The sequence below is a fragment of the Acinonyx jubatus genome, chromosome A3 (assembly GCF_027475565.1).
Source record: "Acinonyx jubatus isolate Ajub_Pintada_27869175 chromosome A3, VMU_Ajub_asm_v1.0, whole genome shotgun sequence".
In the NCBI taxonomy this organism is placed as follows: domain Eukaryota; kingdom Metazoa; phylum Chordata; class Mammalia; order Carnivora; family Felidae; genus Acinonyx; species Acinonyx jubatus.
Window position 1 is genome coordinate 105,270,680 of NC_069388.1, and position 23,249 is coordinate 105,293,928.

General features: G+C 38.7%; 1 protein-coding gene across 3 annotated transcripts in view; it reads left to right on the forward strand.

Annotated features, from left to right (window-relative positions):
• SLC8A1 (solute carrier family 8 member A1) overlaps positions 1 to 23,249 on the forward strand; it is a 390,461-nt gene that overhangs the window by 2,706 nt on the left and 364,506 nt on the right. The gene's annotated exons all lie outside the window — the stretch shown is intronic.

A 23,249-nucleotide genomic window follows, 5' to 3' on the forward strand; every position in this document is an offset into this window, starting at 1 on the left:
GACTCTTTATGACAGACAACAAACTGAGACTTGATGGAGGGAAGAGGGTGGGGGACGGGCAAAATGGTGGACCGGCATTAAGGAGGGCACTTGTTACGATGAGCATTGGCTGTTATATGTAAGTGATGAATCACTGAATTCTACTCCTGAAACCAATATTATACTATATGTGAACTAACTAGAAATTAAATAAAAATTAGAAGAAAAAACTAAGAAAAAAATAAAAATCTCCTTGGGATCTTTAAATGAAATAAAAATCTCTCCGATGATTAAAAATTGTGGGACATCGAGTGGTCTCAGACAGACCACTGACGATTTCAAGAACCTTAAAGATGACAGCAGGCATGAGACTCAGGAACAAATCTGAAGACCAGAGAGGCTATATACTTTCTCCAAGGTTAATCAATGGATTAATCTTTCTCCAATGGTTAACCGATGGGTTCCCCAGAACCCAGATAATTTGGTTTTCTGATCAGAGCTAATCTGCCCATGCTGCACTTCTTTCAATTTCTTAAGCTTAAAGTTACATAGTTTCAAGTGTCATGGCAAGGTATTAGAAGAATTCCGTGACCGAAGAATTTTGCAGGTAGTTTTAAGGTTTATAAAGTAATGAGAAGGGAACAGATCGCTGTGGGACTTAGTGCTGCTGCGGAGAAAATGGCCTTTCCTACCTTGCTGACTTCTTCCCATGCTTCTCACCTCTAACTGCACCTGAGAATCACTTAGGAGGAGTAGTGTCCACACTGCACTCCAGATGAACTACATATGCTCATGGGGTCCAGGCAAGGGTAGTTTACTTTTTAAATCTACCCAATGAAATGTAAAGCCACAACCAGGATCAAGAACCACTTCGTTTTTGAAATAAAAAAGCGGTAACCACTTTAATTGATCTCGACAGGCAAGTTAACAGAACACAGCTGAATATCAAAACTGAACTCTTGCCCAAAGAGAAGATTTCTTTGAAAGCTTTATTGATGTAATCTTTGCTGACAAGGAGATCCTCTTTACAGGTTTCAGCATATTTAGAAAGAAGTTTTCTCTATACAAAGGATTGATATGGATCTATGTGATATCGCTCATACTTCTTTAGCCTGAAATTTATGTGTGCTGGCCACAATTATAGAAACGTTAAAAAATATGTATATGTGATGTTATGGTTCTGAATTATAGACGGTAAATGACATTTTATACTATTTTAGCGAGAGTATCAGACAGCCATCTTGAAAGGGCTTGTTAATTTTGGATAGCAACAGTTTTCTTAGGAATAGGCAAATCATTGCCTTTTTTGCCTTTTGCCTTTCTAAGTGGCAATAATTCTGGAAAGAGAGTGAGTGATTTTATGCGGGAGATCTATTTGTTTATCACATATCAAAATACATGAATGAGAAACTAATGGTAGCCAAAATATGATGAGGATATGTAGGGCCACAAGAGACTCCTTCCATTTAAGGTGGGAAATGAAGACTGGGCTGCCCAACCCTGCAAGGAAAGAGTCTGGGCCAAATGCAAGTAAATACAACTTAAAGATCTTGGATAAAGAAGATTATTCAAGATGGTGGGTGGAAGCAACAATCAGAGTTCTGACTGCTGATGGTAGGTGGGATCAGACAATCTGAGTTTCATCCTGGCTCTTCAATGTACATCATGGCTGGGTGACCTTGGACAGGTAACATCATCTTTGTAGGCCTCCATTTTCTTCACTATAAATTTTGGATAGTAACAGCATGACCACATGGAAGGCATTAAGTGGCAGAATGTGCACAAGGTATTTAGCATCGTGGCCAGTAAATGGTGGTACCATCTTTGTAAGCAAAATTAAAGTCAAATCAGTCTCTTGAGGAAGTCTCTGAAACTAGGAATATTACACAGAAGAGTGATCATATTTCAAGGAGCGTATAGATGAATTCTTAAATGCCTTTCAAGTCAGTTTTTAAAATCAACCCAGCACTAAAACTGAGCCTTTGGGAAGCACTGATTAAATACTCTTTCATTGGTTGAGTATGTGCACATTGAATCCCTTTCCTACTCTAAATTATACCATGAAGGTGAGCCTTGAAACTGTCATTTAAGATATCAAAAATAAAGAAATAAATACAGATATATATTCACTCATGAATAGTAAGAGACATACAAAAAAAAGCAATTTCAAAAATGAACTCGTATCATCATGGATGAGAAGGGCATCAGTTAACATTTCTTGAATCATTTTCTGAGCAAGGTATGTTTTAGGTAGAAGTAGAAGACTTCATTGAATAGTTGCTCTATGAAGAGTAATGTATTACATTCTGATCAGTAATAATTTATAATAGTAATTATCAGTCTAGGCCTTTAGTCTGCCCAGCAGCTTACCCCCTGAGAGATAAGATGTGATCATTTATGAAATGACATTATTGATTGCAAGCTATTCTTGAATTTCATTTAAAGAAATATAATTTTAACAAACTATTTCTAAATTTCAACTAATTTTACCACTGTTTTACCCATATGGATACAATACATACAATGACATAAAAAGGTTTGGTTTTGGTTTTGGTTTTGGTTGAATCTCCAAATTCTAGATTCAGACAAATCTACCAACTACCAATTATGCATCTTATTGCCATGCTGGGCAAATTCTCTAGTAACTACCTTGGCATGTGTTGCGCTCTATTATTTTCCAAGCATGCTTCCAAGCAAGTCGCATATATTAACTTACTAATTCTGATCATTGCTCTATAAGATAAGCAGCCATTTTACAGAAAAAGAGTGAGGCACAGAAAGGTTACATAATATGCCCAAGGTCACACAGCAAGTAAACGGAAGAGGCAGGATTTGAAGCCTGTGCTTAACCTCCGTGTTCTAACTGTCTCACAATTGTTTCCTGGCCTTTTAAAAATGGAAACAAATAAATTAATGAGTGAAAAAATTAATGTCAAAAAATATTCAGTATAGTGTCTGATAAAAAAAGCAAGCCGTGTTATTCTTCTCAGATTACTGTTCATTTAGTTTAATGTTTAATGAGCAAGCTAACCATTGGAAATAGTGCTTCTGAAAAGAAAGTGTAATAAGAAATAAGATTTATTTACTTTTATTTATTAAGGTCAAGTATACATTAAATAATATTTCATATCCCTGAATAAGAAATAACATTGACTGTTCTTTATAAACTAACGTTTCCAAATTGTTGACTGGATATTTTTCAGACCTGGAGGATAAATTATTATTTTGTGACTATATTCCATCTTCTTCCCTCCTCTCTTCATCACATTATGTTTCAATAAGTAGGCGGCAAAATTTTTATATCCTTCCCCCCATCCTTCACTGTTACGTAGCAAAGATGAGCTAGACACAAATTAAAAAATGAGATAAGAATCATTCAAATGAAAGTTAGTATTGTATTCAGGGACCCAGTTCACATGCATGTTAAATGGCATTTAAATTCCAGTTCATAAACCTAAAATGAAGAATGAGAGCTGCACTTGGCATTCAAGTTGCATTTAGATCAGGCTTATGAGCACAGGACCTTCAGGAATTCAGCATGTAACATTGCACAATTATGTATTAGTTTTATGAAAATTATAATGAAACATATTTTAATTATGGCAATACAAACTATACACAAGTTGGCCACTTATTATTGATTGATTGATTGATTTTGCAAAGAGCATGTAATGAAAACTTTTTTCCTCTTTTTATCATGCTTGTGCAGAGGAATAGAGGTCAAATCCACGTTCTACCACTCTATTTTTATTCTATCACATAGGCAAGATCATTTCTTATTGTTTCCCTGGAGATGATTTTGCTACTATTAATTTAAATATTCTTTTGCCTTATAAGATAAATTTCTACTGTGATGCAGGTAGGGGAAAGGGAAAGCAAATAAGATTAGAGACAAAAAATGGGGCCTCTGCAGGCCCCATAAATCTATACGCCCTAATAGTTTACATTTTTTAAACTAACAACAGTCAACAACCATATGAACAACAGACAGCCATAATAACCCATTAAATTAAATCACATGACTTCCTGAGCAACTCAGAGTGTTGACAAACAAAAACAAAAACACCGTATACTAAAAACCAGACCCCAAACGTTTCACGATTAAGAAACTACATTTAAGTAATACTATATACTTAGCTTAAGTTCAATCCCTGGGTCCCAAAGCCAAAATTTAGGCCCATGCTGTCTTTGGAACACAGACAAAATAAATAATATAGAGAATATATGTCCCAAAGCTCATTTTTTCCCTTCAATAATCTATATGACTGTATTAGGATAATGTGTAAAGGTCATGAAGGCCATCTTTGCTGCTTCATGGTAAAGAGCTTGGTTTAGGGTAAAGAATAAAACTAAAACTAAAAGAGCTTGGTTTAGGGTAAAGAGTGGGAAGATAGAAAAATTTCCTTTGATACTTTGATGCCCTGGTTGTATCATCAAAACCTGTGCCACTCACTGCATCCATAGGGGGATTAAAGATCCCCTCTCTCTCTCTCTCTCTCTCTCTCTCTCTCTCTCACTGTTTTAAACTATTTTATTTTATTTTATTTTATTTTATTTTATTTTATTTTAGCTTATTTATTTATTTAGAGAGTGAGAGAGAGAGAACATGAGCATGATTAGCAGGGGAGGGGCAGAGACAGAAGGAGAGAGAGAATCCCAAGCAGCCTCTGTGCTGTCAGTGCAGAGCCCTGTGTGGGGTTTGAACTCACAAACTGTGAGATAGTGACCTGAGCTGAAATCAAGAGTCAGATGTTTAACCCACTGAGCCACTCAGATGCCTCTTAAACCTTTTTATTTTAAAATAGGATATTAGACACATCTTTACAATTTGCCTAACCAAAAGTCCCAAGGCTTAAGTGTTTTTCTCAAAATAAATGGGAAGTCACTCACCAAAGATAAAGTCTTAGCAACACGAAGAAACTGAGACCACACCTTGTCCTGGCTGGAACCATAGGCCAGAGGGCCCAGGACCCCTCAGACCAGCAGTCTCTACAGAGGAAAATTTCTCAGCACAGAGTCCCAGTGGGGATGCTACTATGACATGAGGAAAGCCGAAACTACTAGAGCTCCCGTGGATAACATATTCTTATTATTAAGATTCGGTCAGGTCCACTTGTATGCTGTAGGCGATGGGGCCACAAAATTGAAATTGCTGCTAGGTGGTCAAGAGACAGCTCCCAAAGGGCATGATGAAGAACAAACTCAAAGGTGACAAATGTCCATACATCCAGTGAAGGACTTGAAGGAACACTTCTCTTCCTGAGTGTTTTCCCTATCTTATTGGGTGTTTTACTGGGTGATCTCTTGAAAGTTCTTTGCCTCCATGTGTCTCTGGTTCAATTACAGATCAATTTTCAAAAATGAAGAGCATAGATTGATTCCATGTCCTTCCAACAACTGCATGCATGTCCAAAGAGAGTACTTGCTAATCAAAGCACCTAGAACTGGAGGAGATTTATGAAAATTGGCAACATTATTTTAAAATGTCAGTTTTCTAAAGTAAGCAGGTGCGTGGAGTTATTTTTAACTTGCAGACACTGCCTTACAAATAATTCATAAATTTTAAAAAGTTGCTTAAAGAGTACCTCTCTAAATCTCTTTTTCTACTTAGCATTTCCATGGATGTGGAGGGCAAATGCCCTTTATATTTCTATAGCTACTAATAACAATGGTAGCTAACACATAAAGCAATTTCTATGTGCCAAGCACTTTTCTCAGTGTGTTTACATGCATTAACTCATGAAATCCTGACAATAAGCTCATGAGCTGGATCCTACTGTCATCCTCGTTTTTTGATGAGGAAAATGAGACAGGGAGGGACTAATGAAATCTTCCCAAGGTCACACAGCTAATAATAGTAGACCTGGACAAATCTGGCTTCAGAGTCGATCTTATTATCCACTCACTATGGGCAAGTACATAGCAGATACTAATAAAAAAAGATAACTACTTGTATCTACTAATGCTACTTCTAGTCCTTATAATCTTACAAAACACAATTCCTATTCTGACTGACATCCCTTGAAGTTTCTGAAGAAGAGTGGTTACATTTCCCTCAAACTTTCTCTATGGCTCCAGTTTCTTCAGTGGGTCCTCTTATGACATGTGTGTGAATTCCACCTCAGTATAATGCCTAAAGCTCTTCTTTGAATGTGCACTAGATTCTTTCTATTTTTTTTTTTTTTGAGAGAGAGAGAGAGAGAGAGAGAGAGAGAGAGAGAATGCCCCGGGGAGGGGCAGAGGGAGAGGGAGAAAAATCTCAAGCAGACTCCATACCCAATGCGAAACCTGATTCGGGGCTTGCTCTCACCACTGTGAGATCACGACCTGAGCCAAAATCAGGAGTCTGACACTCAACTGATTGAGCCACCCAGGCTCCCCTCTTCCCATTTTTAATTTATTTAGTTGCTGTGTTTAGGGGATTGAAAGCTACAACTCAGCCAACAAGTGTGTTGCAGGTAATTTTAAGGGCTCCATGCACAGGACCTTGAGACCTATCCCTATCAAATTCCTGCTTATTAGCAATTTTATGGCCCCTCTTCCAATCTCCAGAATTCCTCAGACTACTGATTGGTTCAAGGTTATCTTTTGAAAAATTTCCATACATTGGTATGTAATTTACTTAAACAAAGCATACGAACAAATTTGGAACAAGGAGGTGCTATCTTACCATCACTTTTACTTTGACTCTAGTTTCTCATTACTAATGCCTACTGTCCACCTTCCTATCCATACATCCAACTGTCTATTCAACCCATGTCTGCAGATCCCTTGACTCATGCTTTATATTTTCAGAATTAAACTCATCATTTTTACTATCCACCTGACTGATCTTCCTGGTTTATCTAACTCTTTGATTAACCTTAAACCAAAAAGTCAGCTTAGACTCCTTTCCTTGACTGACTGTCTCCCTACTGCCACAAATAAGCCCTTAAATTCTATAGTTCCTATCTCTTGAATGTCTCTTATATCTATCACCACTGCCTTTTATAGCTATTACATGAGTTATTTCAGTAACATGCTATGAGATGCCCTTCCTCCAGCCTGGCCACTCCCACTATGCTCCACTTAGTTGCCAAAATGATCTTGCTAAAACACAATTTCAATCAGGCATACTTATATGTAAAACCTTTCAATGAATCCCTATAACTTCCAGGATAAAATCCAAATTTATTAGGTTAGTACCAAGGACTCTTGAAATCGTAGACCTGCCTATATCTCTAAGCTTGTTCTTCTCTATCACCCAGTAAACTTTCCTTGTCCCAGCTTTACCAAACTATTCACGATTCACTGAAACAGTCAAAAGTGGCTCTGATCTCCATTTTCTTACATGTTCATTACCTTCTTTCTTCAGTGTTTCTTTCTCTTTTCCCTTAACAAACCCTGCCCTTGCTTTAAGACTCAAAACAAGAACGCTTCTCTCTGTAATGCCCCACCCCCATTATCCTATTCTGATTTTTTTTTCTTCCATTGTGCTCCCACCGCACCCTGCATAGATCTCCATGATCACACTTAGTATTGTCAATGTGTTTTTCGGCCTCCTCATTAGACTCTAAGCAACTTGCGGGCATGTACTTACCTTATTCATCTTTGTATGTGAAAGGCTTGGCACAGTGTCTAACATACAGTGGGTGTAGTCGACAAATGCTTAGTGAATAATGAAATGAATAATTCTCATTGGATGGAGAACTAGAAGAGAATGTTCGCTAAGGAATCATGTGTCTTTTGTCTTCCACATGCCCAAGCAGGAGGCCTGTCCTTCCTCATTGACCCCCAAACTGTTAATTCTAAGAATCCGACTGGCTCTTTACATCCTAAGGTCCACCTGACTAACTGATAAACAGTTTCTTGGGACACTACTGATTCACATGTTGAAGGATGTGTGGCCTTTGGTGGTTGATTAACTTCAAACTGTGGTCTATTTTTTCTGAGGCTCTCCAGACTCACCAACCTCAGAAGCTATCCCAGCTTCAAAATGAGAGAACTTACACAGAAGAGAGGGTAATTGAAATCTTTCTTTTTTAGATGAATATTCTCTTTCATGATTTTATATTCCAATACCAGAAATATTCTGAGAATAACTTTTTAAAAATCAAGCACAGGTTTATCTGGTTATGAGGGCAAAAATAACACATGGTGATAGTGAGAAGCTTCCATTAGCATTTTTAGCAACATTATCCAGATCTTGATCCAACTGTTTGAAGTACTTGCCATACAGTGGTATTTCCTATCTTTAGATAGTTCTGGAATCCTTTTGGGTAATACTTTTAGAAATGGATTTTAATCTGACGACACCAGATACCATTTGAGTAGTGCCTCCATTTGGATCTGGAAACTTAACTCAGTTTACCAATGTACACAATTAGATAGGCCAAGGATACCTCGTCAAATAATCTGTTTATTTAGGCCAATGTGGATATCTCATTTAGATAACATCTAAAAACTTAGATAGCATCTAAAACTTGACTTCAGTTTTGTATTGTTCCATTTATTAGAGCCAAAGTATTTCTTGCCAGTGAGGAAAAAATGATAATGAGTAAGGTGTAGGTACCTGAATGTAGCCACTGAATGGGTCTGCTTTATTTTTTTTTTTTAAAGGATAAAATGATACCACTCGAGAACCAAATAATTTCTGGCATCTAACAACTGAGTAATTACTGACAGTCCTCTTTGAAAAATACTAACTCTACCACAGGAGGAGGTAAATCGTTAAACAGGCATGAATTTCGATGCTTGGAGACTAGGAGCAAAACTACTACACTGAAAATCCTAAATCCTGTCTTCACGATCCCATTCTGTCACAAAGTAAATAGTTAGCAAGTCACTAATCTTTTCCAGACCTGTTTTCTCTGTGGGATGAAGAAGTTTGGACTTCATAACCACTGGCATGCCTTCTTGCTGTAAAGTTCATGGTTAAAAGTGTGTGCGACAATGGAGAAATGTAGGAAGGCTTTCATATGCACATGTTGGTTTTTTGCTCACTAACTGATACATCCGTGATTTGCTCCCAAACCCAGCCTTCGTTCTTGGTATGGCTTTTCATTTTTACATAAATTGCCCCGGTCCTTGTCATCTGATGACAATTAAGGCATAAATGGAAAAGAAATAAAAAGATGCTTTAAGAGCATGTCCTGACTTGGACGCTTCTCTTTTGTCCTGCACATTTAATATAGGATATGTTGTTCCTCAAAAGGTGGTTTGTCACTTGCAACAACATGGATAGTCCATGAGGATATTATGTTTAGTGGAACAAATCAGACGGTGGAAGACAAATACCATATGATTTCATTCATATGGAATTGAAAAGACAAAACAAACGATCGAAACGAACCCCCCCCCCCCCCCGCCAAAGGGAAGATGGCTTACTTTCAGACATAGGATAATAATAAAAAGGATTATGACTACCATTTGTTGAGCTACTACACTGGAAGTGGGACAAGCTCGAATTTGAATGTACGTCTACCTGACACTAAAATCTATGCTCTTTCTACCATATCTTATGATCTGGAGAATCATCATTCAAAATGGCAGGTTTTGTTATCGTGAACACAGAAGAAATCATGTCTGTGAACAATCATAAAATTGTGTATCAGATGATACATAACTTTTCAACTTTATTTATCATAGTGTTTCTGTTCAAAGTAAACAAAGTACAAAGTTGATATATCCAGCATCAAAATTCATCTCCCAGTGCTGTGACTTCTCATTTCAATTGTAGCTTCAGGTGTCATTTGTAAATGAATGATAATAACAATGATTACACTGCATTTGAGGGGGTGTGAGCAAATGAAATAATAGGTGAGAAGTCTTAAAAACATGACACATGACAAAGAATTTGCTTTCCTCCCCCCTCCCAATATTTTCCTCCGAAAATACAACTAAGATCATCAGACAGAAAGACAGAAGCACTTACTTCTGGATCCCAGTTCCGCTAATGGCTGACACGAATTACACTCAGGAATGAATGACATGAACTCTTCTGAACATCAGCCAAAGGAAAGGTGGAACTAAATAATCTCTAGGTCCCATTTGGTTTTACATGATTATAATTTATTTAGTCTCAAAACCAATTTCTCACACTTGTGCTTCCTCTTTGGAAGCTGGAGCTTATTTTTAGCGTTTGCAGTAAAAATGTGTTTCAGAAAAGCTGTTGGATTGAGGACAAAAAATGTCCAGGTACCTGAAAGAAATTACAAGTTAAATGGATGAGTCACCAAAAGGCAGTGGGACAGCCAGACCTGTCAGGCCCGTTATTCGAATTTGGGCCAAATGATTCAACTATTTGATTGTAGTGATTGCAGAGGCCTGCAGAGGGGAGAAGGCACACACTTTGGGGTGGATCAGGTCTGACCTGAAGTTTCTCAGAGCTGCAAAAAGGGAATAAGTATCAAGTGTATTAACCAACTTGGGACAGAGAAAATAAAGAAGAGGAAACTCCATCACAAAGACAGAACATAACTACCGATTGATTGTCCGTTGGCATAAATAATATGGGAAAGATTGCTGGATTATGATGGAGGGAGAACTGGGGTCTAAGCCTGGTTTTCCAATGCCCCAGTTCTGTGATCTCAGTAAATTTATTTTCATTTTCTGGATCGAAGCTTCTCTGATCATAAAATAAGAGCCTGACTTGGACGTTTACCAAAGGTCCCTCACAACTGTCAAATTGTATTCACAGGAGAAACACAGATAATGTTATGAAATATCCTTTTTTATCTGGAAAGAATCTCTTTGGTGTTGGTTTGTCTTTTGGCCTTAAAACTTCAAAATAGAAATTCTGTATTTTAACATCAGGCTTGTCATGTTCACATTCTTATATGAAGAAGTGTAACTATAGTAGAAGTATAGTGAATGGCAGGGTTTTCTTTTTTTTTTTTCTTTTTCTTTACTTTTGTTTTTCTTTAAAAAATGTTTTTTCAATGTTTATTTATTTTTGAGAGACAGAGCGTGAGTAGGGAAGGGGCAGAGAGAGGGAGACACAGAATTCAAGGCAGGCTCCAGACTCTAAGCTGTCAGCATAGAGCTCGATGCGGGGCTCGAACCCATCAACTGTGAGATCATGACATGGGCCAAATTGGGACGCCCAACCGACTGAGCCACCCAGGCGCCCCAAATGGCACGGTTTTTAAATCCAGATTGGAGAAAACATTGCTTACCAATTCTTCAGTGTTACTGACTTGTAGATATCCTTTTCTGTGTCTAGTATAACACATGTTTCTCTATAACATGATTAGCATCTTTGCCCATTTGTTCCAACTAGATGTCAGCCATCAGAAAACTTTACCATGTGTTATACTTTTTGCTTCTTTTTCACTGATGTTATTGATACCCTGTGTTCAATATCTTTGTCAGATTGACATTGGACATCTTACATTTTGAGTTTTATCCTTGGACATCCCTGGCTATTGGAGTAAGCAATTGTGAATTGACTCCATCTTGCTCCCCACAAATCAACTCAAAATATTACCGCATTACCTTCAACTTTGCACCTTCAGTGTGTACTTAAAACTTTCCATAATGAAGATTCATTAAGTACCTAGAAGATACTCATCTTTGCGTCCTCAACACTTACTGAGATGCTAGGTATCTGGGAGGTTCTAATCAGTCTTGAATGAATTAATATATTCATATTTATAAGAAGAAGCCTAACATTATGCATTCCATATGTGAGCAGAAGCTTCAGAAAAAACAGAGGATATGAAAGGAATGAAGATCTGAAAACTTCACAACAAAACTATTTTGTGCTTATTGCCTTCCGAAATACTGAAGTTTCTGTTTAGAATCCACATCAATCCTCAAAGGTTAAAACACTAACAAAAACCCATCTCTCCATGTTTTCCAATAAGCCACGTGTTTTAAAGGCAGGCACATTGCCTCTGCCCTCATAAATACATGGTTGCCCCTTCCAAGTGATTGGTGATATTTAAATGATGCATATTTTTCCCTGGTGGAAGTAAAATATCCACACACTTTCACCAGTTTATTGGTGGAAACAACAACAACAACTTGTACGTACTTAATGCCATCAAAGTTCTCATGAATGTGTCTCGGTAGGTAAGGGAAAAATATTTTTGTGTGTGTTTGTCTTTAACACAGATTTAATGGCACCATGTAAAATGTTAGAAGTGTATCATCACTCCTCCCTTCCTCCACCCCTGGCAACCACCTTTCTTTCTTTCTTTCTTTCTTTCTTTCTTTCTATCCCTTTTTTAAACACCCCTCTTCCTTCTCTCCCCAGTTTCTGGTAACTGCCTTTATACTCTATATTACTATGAATCCAGCTCTTCTCTCCCAGTTTTATTGAGAAACAATTGGCATACATCACTGTGTCAATTTAAGATGTGAACCGTGGGGCGCCTGGGTGGTGCAGTCGGTTAAGCGTCCGACTTCGGCTCAGGTTGTGATCTCACGGTCCGTGGGTTCGAGCCCCGCGTCGCGCTCTGTGCTGACGGCTCAGAGCCTGGAGCCCGTTTCAGATTCTGTGTCTCCCTCTCTCTCTGCCCCTCCCCTGTTCATGCTCTGTCTCTCTCCGTCTCAAAAATAAATAAACGTTAAAAAAAATTTTTTTAAGATGTGAACCGTGATGGCTTGAATTACATACATTGTGAAATGATTAGCACAGTAGGTTCAGGTAACATCCATCATCTCATACCGATACAGTGAAAAGAAAGAAAGAACACAGAAGAAAAAAATTCTCCTTGTGATGAGAATTCTCAGGATTTGACTCTCTTAATTCTCCTATATACCAGACAGCAGTGTTAGCTGTAGTCACCACATCGTACGTTACATCCCCGGGACTTACTCGTCTTTTAGCTGGAAGTTTGTACCCGTTGACCACCTTCCTCCAGTTGCCCCCTACCCCCACCCTCTGCCTCAGAGTCACAGGTCTGATGTCTTTTGCTAAGAGTTCGGGTTTTGGAGTTTTGTTTTGTGTTGTGTTGCGTTTGGTTGTTTTTTACTCCACATGTAAGGGAGATCATATAGCATTTGTTATTCTACGTCTTGCTTGTTTCACTTAGTATAGTGTTCTCCAGCTTCACCTGTGCTGTTGCAAAATAAATTCTGGAGATAGGTGGCAGTGCTGGTTACACAGTAAAATGAATATCTTGAATACCATGGAACTATGCACTTGAAAATGGTTAAGATAGTAAGTTTTATGTTATGTGTATTTAACTATAACAAATAAATTTTGTGAGAAGTGTATCACCGTGTGAAGGCGAGTGAGTTCCCTCATTTCACCTTGGGCTATAAAAATCTGAGGACTGGCTTTTTAATAAGGCGACGCTGTATTGGCTCCTTGGGGACTTAGAAAACTGTTTGATTGGCTAAAGTTTTGAGATTGTTCCTATGGGAGAGTTCTGCCAACGGACCTGATCCTTTTCCTGCTCAGAGACCAACCGCACAGAGGAAGGTTGTGAGGACGCCATTTAATGGCTCTTGTCAGAGCGGGAGCCTGAGAGTTAAATGCTGCATCTGTCTCAAGGGAAAGGACAAAGTCTGCCTGCTCTTTGGCCCTCCAGCCTTCTGCCCTCTCTCTCCAACTGAAATGTTCTAAACCCAAAGTAAAACTGAGTCTCCAGCCCACTTCCCCTTCCAGCAATATGCCACAGTCCCCTTACCACCAGAGTAAAAAAAAATAAATAAAAAATAAAAGCTTCTCTGGCATCTCCTGGGAGGAATGCTGAACGTCAGAAAAACAAGAAGAGACTTTTAGGTTGGTGACATGGCATAGAACCATGACCCTGGGAAGGAAAGTTCTTCCTACTTTCCTCTGCCTTGTACCCCACCTTATGAGGAGTCCATTTTCAGTTCTTCATCAAGTCCATATGTCACGTGGTCCTTAACACAAATGCTATGCTGTATATATATATGTGTGTGTGTGTGTGTGTGTGTGTGTGTATTTCTTTTTGATGTACAAGGCCCAGGCCCTCCCATTTAAGCACAGCAAAGTATGAGGGAAATTATACCTTGGTTTTACAGATGGTGAAGCTGAGCAGGGAGACCTGATTTTGAATTCTGTTTCTGCTATAAATGACCAGCAATGTGTCACCTTAGGCTCACTGTCCTATCTGTAAAACAGGGATCCTGATAATGTCCCTGGGTTGATGCAACACCTTCATGAGATGTTTGTTAGGCACTCGGTGTTATGCCTGGCACAGAGTCAGCACTCAATCAACAAGAGTTGTTATCACTAGAGCATTATTATTTCCACAATTAAGGCTATCTTGTGGGATTCTGGCACAGGTCTTCCACGTCTAAGCCTACCATTCTTTTTGCTGTCACAGGGCCATAGTCTCACACACCATTGCAATCTACCTCGGGGCAGTTGGAAGGCTCAGTCAGAGAACACTGTGTATCCCCTCTCTGTTCTCCCTGAAATATTACAATGAGTAGCTCCTCTTGAAGGTCTTAATAATGCTAAGACGTGAGCACAGTCCTGTAAAGTCTCAGTTAAGTAAAGAAATAAAATGATGCTTAATAGTAAAATGGCACAAGGAGAGAATTCCTGTGAAGTCGAATCACCTTTTGGTTAGGAGGAAAACAAACTATGAATAAGGAGATTAATGCGTGAGTAAACCACGCGAAAGGTTTGGATTTCTTTGCCTCCCCCCACCCCCTTTGGTCACATTACTTAAAAAGAGAAGCAGTTGGTTTTGTTGAAAAGTACACTGTCATCTGAGACTTCCCTTTTGACAACTAAAAGGGAACATGCTTATTCTTTCCACGTGCTGGGCAGGATCAAAAAAAAAAAAAGGCAAAACAAAAAACACACACAGAAAGAACAAAAAACTGGAGAGTAAGCAGTTTAGGAATCGCGTTTCAAGAGAATTTGCCTGCACGTCTATGAAATGAGATGGCAACAGTCAACCCTAAGAGCATATTAATGGACCCAAATCTCCTAAAGTCTATCTCATGGAAGTTCCCAGGCATTTATAGTCTTTCACCAGCTTTCTCAGTGAACTTGGGGGGAGTGAGAGAGGAGGAATATGGACAAAAAAGCCTTCACTTTCTTTCAGTCTATTTATTTCTGCACACAGAAGGTGTCCCCCTTGTGGTGACAGCAAAGGCTGGTCTGGCATTTCATCTAATCTTGTGATACTTGCGATATTTCACACATGCACAAAGACCTTTAGTTTTCTGCCTATCCACCCTTTAATAGCTCATGCCTCTCAAAGGGTAAACTTATGCAAATACTCATTCCTATCTGAAGGTTAATGCTAAACCCAAAGCCAGATAGGCAGTCAGGCTGGCTTTAAACTTTTTAACCTCGTGTACTATTATTTTAAAATTCTCCTTCCCTGGGACTGGGTGTATGGTTTTTCCATGAAGTAGTGTCGGAGATTAAGATGGTGTTATCTGTCCATTAACAATTTACTTACCGGGGCATGAAAAAGTGCTTAAGCCCAAGTGTCTGTGTCAAAGCCATGGCCAACCATTAAGCTTTCTCAATTATGTAGCCTGCTCTGCCTTTTTAGCAGCGGTGGGAAAACCAGTCTGAGTCAGCAGGCACCGCAACGGGCTCCTTTCATTCCTGTTCCTCTCTCCTTGGAGTCAGAGTAAACACCAAAGGAGGGGGAGATGGCAATTTTGCTTATTTTAAAGGAAGTATCTCAGTTGAACTGCTGTTGTCATTTGGAGTAGTGAGTTGGAAGACGCTTTTTCCCCTCCCTGTACTGTGTCAGTATATCCAATTATCTTTGCCAAAACTTCCAGAATAGTAAAGACTTCCATGCTGCTGTATTCAAGCAAAATAAAAGGTCATTAGGAGATCTGAGACATTAGTTTTGGAAGAAAAATCCAAACTAGACTTAACGTCAATTGGAGAACTAAAAAAAGAGGGAAAGGTGAAATGTCCTCCCCAATCAGCCATCTTCTATAACTAAAGTAATTTCTAGGATACTTGGGGAAAATGTACATTGTGGATCTAAATTGTTGACAATTGCTAAATATTAAGGAGAAAATCTGAGTAGTGGTAAATCCGTGTCTAACAGTATGGCTTTCTACATCTTACATATTTCATTTCGAATGCAACCTCCTCAACGAAGCCTGACAGGATGTGTTTTAAACCTCTGGCAGCTTGATAGGCTGGCATGTTTCCTACATATAATGCATATTGTAGATTGAATAATTGGAAAAAAATGAAGTGTATATTTCAACAATGCTTGGTTTATTTATACCATCTTTTCAAAAAATATTTATGTAACAATATTGTAGACAATAAATTAGGACGATACCAATAGGAAACCTCACTCCTATGGTGTTCTGGGACATATTTTCCCATTTCTACGTATTCTTTCTAACTTTTCCTTCTGGATATGCTATATTCTGTGTTTTGCAAAAGTGTTACAATTTTCAAAAATTTTAAAACATCAGAATGGCTCACATAATACCCACTATGGGGTATGAGAATTGTTAGAAAGAGGAATAGATCTTATTGTCTAAGAACAGAATTAAGCATCCAGACTGAGGCATGCTGAAATAAATACCATTGTATTTGATACTCAGAATGAAGCAGAGGATATCAATACTCTCTTTCACAGTCTATATTATTTCTCTTACAACATGAATGTATTTTTCTGGCAGACATTGTTTGAATAAATTTGTTGATCATTTCTTTAAAATTCTGTAGCATAAACAATTTCATTCCTTCGTATCATCAGCCTGTCAAAGTAGAGAAGATACGTAGATCAGTCCAAAGCAATGGTTGATGGGTTCGTTATCATTGACATTTGTGAGCAGAAATGAATTGATAAAATATAACTGTGCCTCTGCCGGTGATTGGACTATTCATTTTCCTGTGGCATTGGGCACAGTTTACCTTACAAAACAAGTCCTTGTATCATGCCCTGTGATCGTAGGACAAACTGCCAGTGAGTTACTGTTGAATCCTGTGATCCTTAGGAAGGAATCCTTACCTAAGGCAAAATCCCCATTGTCCAAAGCGCCAAATTGTTCACCTGGGGAATACTATATACTCATTCTTGAAGAGTTAAAATATAAATATGTGAATGAAATATAAATGAGAAAGGCAAAACATCTGGGAAAAACTTGAGTGGCACACAGGTGGAGGAGACATGGTGTTTACATTTATTTGAGAAGACATAAGAGCTATCTTCCCATATGGAGAGGCCCATCATCCAAAAGTTAAGGGTTTTGTTTAGAGTATAACAACAGCACCCCCTGGAGATTTTATAGCATGGAAGAGCTCCAAACAACATAAAGAAGTTTCCAATGATTTGAGAGGTACAACAAGGGGTTGTGCTTCCTTGCAAAGAAGTGTGTTTCCTGAGGGTGATTAAAAGTGTTCGAAGAGTGCCAGACAACTAATTTTCAGCTATGTTAAGTGAAGGAAATATTTTATTACAAAATATTTTGGACTGTATAGTCTTTAAGGGCACTTTGCAATTGAAATACTTTATTTATTTATTATTGTTTTTGAATGTTTATTTTATTATTGAGAGAGTGGGAGACAGCAAGTGTGGGGTAGGGGCAGAGAGAGAGGGAGACACAGAATCCCAAGCAGGCTCCAGTCTCCCAGCTGTCAACACAGATACGGGCACAGGGCTCGAACCCATGAACCGTGAGATCATGACCTGAGCCAAAGTCGGATGCTTAACCAACTGAGCCAACCAAGGAACCCCACAATTCACTAAAAATTATACAATTAGCAAATTATCAGTAAGTGGAAGATTCCAAAGATAAATTCAGCTTCACACATAGCATGTGAAAACAGATACTAATTGAAGGAGCAAAGGAGAACTATTCTTAAGGGGCCTGAGTATGAAATCAGCAATCTCAGATGAAGCAAAGTAGTAGGTTGGCCAAGAAAAAGGGCCCCAAATCAAACTCCTGCTATTAAATAATTTGCACAGTTGTGGGAAGCACAAAGTAGGTTCTCAATGACTACCCGTTGTGTTCATCCATGCATGCAATCATTTATTGGGCACTTCGTATGGGCCAGGCATTATGCTGGGTGCCCATACTTTGTGCAAGGTACTATGCTGGGAACACTGGAGTGAACATTCTTTGCTCTTATATTGCAGTTGAAGAGCTAGATATTAAACCCAAATTACATTTTTAACTCATTACACTTATGGTAAGTGTATTTCTAGAAGTATAGGGTGCATAGCAGGGGATTTGATCTGGTCTGGGTAAGCAGGGAAAGTTTTCTTAAGGAAATACCATATTCCCTAGTGAGCTGAGTGATGAAAAAATAGCAACCAAACTTTAAAGTGATTATAGAATGGATGTAGCAGTTCTATACAAACAACATGAAAATGCATGGACAACAGAAAAGCATACAGTACTATGGGAAGCCACATTAAATATATGTAACATAGTCCTGCTGTTTATACATCATTATCATGGATAGCCTACTTATTTACTTTTAAATTTTTTGACATTTATTTATTTTTGAGAGAGAGAGAGACAGAGTGCAAGTGGGAGAGGGACAGAGAGAGAGAGGGAGACACAGAATCTGAAGCAGGCTCCAGGCTCTGAGCTGTCAGCGCAGAGCCCGATGCGGGGCTTGAACTCACGGACCACAAGATCATGATCCGAGCCAAGTCGGACGCTCAAACCGACTGAGCCACCCAGGTGCCCCCCCCTCTCTTTTAATGTTTATATTTATTTTTGAGAGAGAGAGAGAGAAAGAGATAAATAGAATGTGAGTGGGGGAGGGACAGAGAGAGAAGGAGACACAGAAGCCGAAGCAGGCTCCAGGCTCTGAGCTGCCAGCACAGAGCCTGAAGCTGGGCTTGAACTCACAGATCATGAGATCATGACCTGAGCTGAAGTCAGACACATCAACGACTGAGCCACCCAGGTGCCCCTAGCCTACTTTTTAAAAAGATTATATCAAGCTTGTTTATGATTAAAAAAAAAAATGCCCTGCAGGTAAAAAATTGCATTTAGCAAAATTTGGCCTAAATATTAGTGAAACACTCTTCAAGATCTCTTCCACCTCTATAACTGTGATATCTATGAGACAAACAAAAAATGCGGTCAATTGGGGAAAATACAGAACATGTTTGACTGTGAATTACTAGCATTAAAATTACAAGTAATAGACATAGCATTGAGGCACATTTAGAGTATATGTCATCTCCCAGCGTTGATCACTTAACAGGATTTCAACAAATCATTATTGAACAATTGATTCTTTCTCTGATCCTTGAATTAATCAATTAATTTGGAAGAAATCGATTTTCTCTTTTCTGAAATATCATGCTTTGTTAGTTTAATTAATTATTAATCCCTCTAAAAGTGATTATTTTACAATATGGCTGATTTCTCATAAGTACTATTGGTTGTCCAAGCATTGCATTGTTGATCCTGCTCCAATGATCAAACATCTGCTCCTACCATCTACACATTTCCTCTTATCCCATGAAAATGATTTGTTGCACTTTCCACCAACTTCAAGCTCTATATCTCAGATGTTTTCATTTGCATCATAGCCACCAATGGTGCTATTTGTAGAACAGTATTTATTTATCAAATTGTTCATTCAACAAACACTGAATGCCTGATATGCTCAGATCATATATGGAATCTTCTGCATCATATTTTTTGAGCATCACCAGAAAGGTACTATATATAAAATATATTCCTTTTTTTTTTTTTTTGCCAGAAATCCTAGCATTGGTAGAATTAATTTTATTAACTACCTTTAATACAATAAATATCCACTACAGGGACCTAATTTGGAAGAAGCTATGTATGCAAATCATCTGAACACACTACCAAAGAAAAAGATTTAATGCTAATTTGGCTAACATGGAATGATTGAAATGATCATATTTTCACCCAGAGTGAGAGTTAGCAAGTGTTTATTTTATTTGGATGCATAATAATGATGCATTTGGTTTTTTTAATTTAAAGTGTCGTTGTATAGTGTTAGTTATACCTACTTTATACAATTAAAATCTTCTTAACACAATGACAGTTGGGGTTAGCATTCATGGTACAGGTTTTTATAAGTTAGGATTAAATTCAGCTGTAAATGACAGAAACCCCAAATAAACATTTCTTAAATAAATAGTGGTCTCTCTCTCTCTCTGGTGAACATAACCTGGAAATAAACAGTTCAAGCCTGATAGAGCAGCTTCATGGTCACTATGACTCCTATGTATCCTGACGCTTTGCAAACTTTAGTACACTGCCTCATGGACCACAGTGGCTGCTCAAATTCCAGCCATAAATCCACACTGGAGCCAGCAGAAAGGAGAAAGGGGAAGAGAAAGGAACAAAGGGAGCAGTCAGCTGTCTTTTAAGAAGGTTTTCTGGAAGTTCTCACATAACACTTCTGTTTTGATCTCATCAGGCAGAACTTAGTCATGTGCCCGCTGTTCACGGCAAAGTCATCTTTATTCTAAGCAGCTAAAAGGGAGGGGCGTGTTGCTAACAGAATATTGGACTAAACAATTAGCTGTCTCTTTCGTTGTTTGGTTTTTTTTTTAATTTTGTTTTGTTTTGGTTTAATGTAGCTATTCTTTTGTGGAGGTTAGGATTATGCTTTCTCTCCTCTCTAAATGTGGAATCCTTCCACATACTTGCTCATGCTGTTTGTAAAGTTCAGGGTTATTTCACCCTTGGGATATACCACCACTCTATGAACACCCTTGGCTCATTAGATTATAAATTTCCAGGGTGATAGATGTACCTTCTTTTACTTTTAATCCCCCAGAGCCTTCATCAACTACTTTTCAGGTATGCCTCAATACATATTCTGAGTGATTGTGGGTTTTAAATTTAGATTTTAAAATATAAAAACACACAAGGAGAGTAACTTCATAGTAATCAACAATGCAAAACTACTCGACTAATCATTTTATCTGTTTATTTGTTGTCATCAGACCTTTATTTCGTCTAGTAAGAGTGTAACTGTGGGTCCTGTAACAGAAATAAGACGAAGTATCGTCTCTGTATGGTTTTCAGAAAACAGGAACTATCTGTAAGAGAGATTATGTTGTCATGGTAAAAAGAACAAAGGCTCTGGAGACAGGCCCTGGATTCAAATCCGAGCTCTGCCACTTACTAGCTCTTTGGCCGTAGCAAGTTACATTCCTCAGTTTCTTCATTGTGTAAAATAGGGACAATAACAAGGATGGATTGCCTTGGTGGGACTCAGAAATGAACGTACTGTGAAGCTTGGAAGCTTATGTCCGGGGACCCTCATATCCATGGGTCCCTTCCCAGGCCCAGGGAGAAGGCCTGGTAACATGTTCACATGATCCTATGCTTTGGTAACATTTACAAAAGTAACTTGTTTGTTTGTTTGTTTGTTTCTTTTTTTTTTTCAACATTTTTTATTTATTTTTGGGACAGAGAGAGACAGAGCATGAACGGGGGAGGGGCAGAGAGAGAGGGAGTCACAGAATCCGAAGCAGGCTCCAGGCTCCGAGCCGTCAGCACAGAGCCCGACAGCGGGGCTCGAACTCACGGACCGCGAGATCATGACCTGGCTGAAGTCGGACGCTTAACCGACTGCGCCACCCAGGCGCCCCTGTTTGTTTCTTTTCTTAACACAGACTCCAAACTGTGTAAGCTTCCGTTCACACAAAATCCAAAGTCTCCCCTGGCAGCTCAGCTGAATCAGAAGCTCTCAGACGCCTGCACTAGTTAGAACCTTGAATTAGGCAGCCCTAAGGCTGGAGATGGTCTACGTGGGTGTGTCGCCAACTGAATCAGAGATACTTGGGATATTTGTTTACCAGAGGGGAGGTGGGTGGGCTGTGGTTAAATAGGTGATGGGGATTAAGACGTGCACTTGTGGTGATGAGCACTGGGTGATGTGTGAAAGTGCTGAATCGTACTCAATTGTACTCAATTGTACATCTGAAACTAACAAGACACTGTATGTAAACGAACTGGAATTTACATAACAACTTTCAAATAATCTAAAAAAATGCAGGAACAGGGAGCTTATACCTCCCAAATGAGAATCTTTTGGGATAGGCGCTGCAAATCTCCATTTTGATCAAGCTTCTCAGGTGATTTTCATGTGCCTTAAGATTTAAGACACTGTTGTAATAGCTCTTCCAACTCTGAAATTCTAACTTTAAACTGCATAATCCTGATTGAGAAAGCACCAATCAAAAGAAGAATCAGAAGGTTCTGTGGAAGAATCAGAAATTTGTCCTCCTCTTTCAGGATTTGCCCAAGGCAAGGCATACTTGGGATTTTGAGACAGACAGAAAGGGGTGGAGATATGAAAAGCTGAGATCCCACTTTTCAACATGTAAACACAACTTGTCTAAAAGCGTTAAGACTTGTGAACAATTCGTTCTTCTTTGGTTTATTTTCAAGAATAAATAAAATATTTCATTTTCTTCCCCTACTCATAAGCCCGGTGGTGAAGATTATGATCATTCTCTACAATAGGAGATTCTATTAACCCAAATCAAGCTATATTCTCTTCTGGGGAGAGAAGAGGGATCTAAGAGTCAATGTCACTCTTTCTCAGACACACTGTTACATGTTCTCCAAATGGGATCTTGTTGAATGTTTAGAGCAATCCTGCAAGAAAGGTGCCATGTTCCTCTTTGAGGAAGAAAACTAAAACCCAAGCAGATGAAATAATCTTGCATAAAAGCACATAGCTCGCATGTTTCAGGGATTCAACCCCAGGTATGACTGAATCCAAAGCCTGTTTTGTTCTCCAACACCATGGCACTTACAAGTAAATATAGCATTCATTTGTATGTGCGGTGACATTCACAGCCTAAACCTTAAAATGCTATGATACAATATACCTCAGAACCAATAAATTGCCCTTGTATCTAACGGCAAAGAACACACTCCTCTCTCCCCCTCCCACATTAAAGGATATCTCTATAATGAAAAGGTTGTGGTTGTGATCTTTTATGTTACTAGATATTTGTGCTTAAGCACCAAATCAATGCAGTTATAGACACTGGTGAATCTCTTCAAAATGTAAGATTAGACAGTGAGTACTGTTTGCAAATGCTGCACAATATCATGGTCTTCCTCTCTTACCATGTCATTGAGTTCATTCATTCCTCATGAGATATGGACAGAGAGAAGAGATGTATTCTAGAGTGGCCAATGTGTTCAGCACAACTTGGAAATGAGCACCTTGCACCCCAACAAGAACTGTTGGTTGGGATTCAACTAATACACTCAACATCCTTCATCAAAGCATCATTAGGGCAACTAACATTTGGCAACCAAAAGCACTGCATTTGGGGAACAGAGCAACTTTTGGTTTCCTCTTTCAGTGTTTCATGAGGGATTTTTTTGTTTGT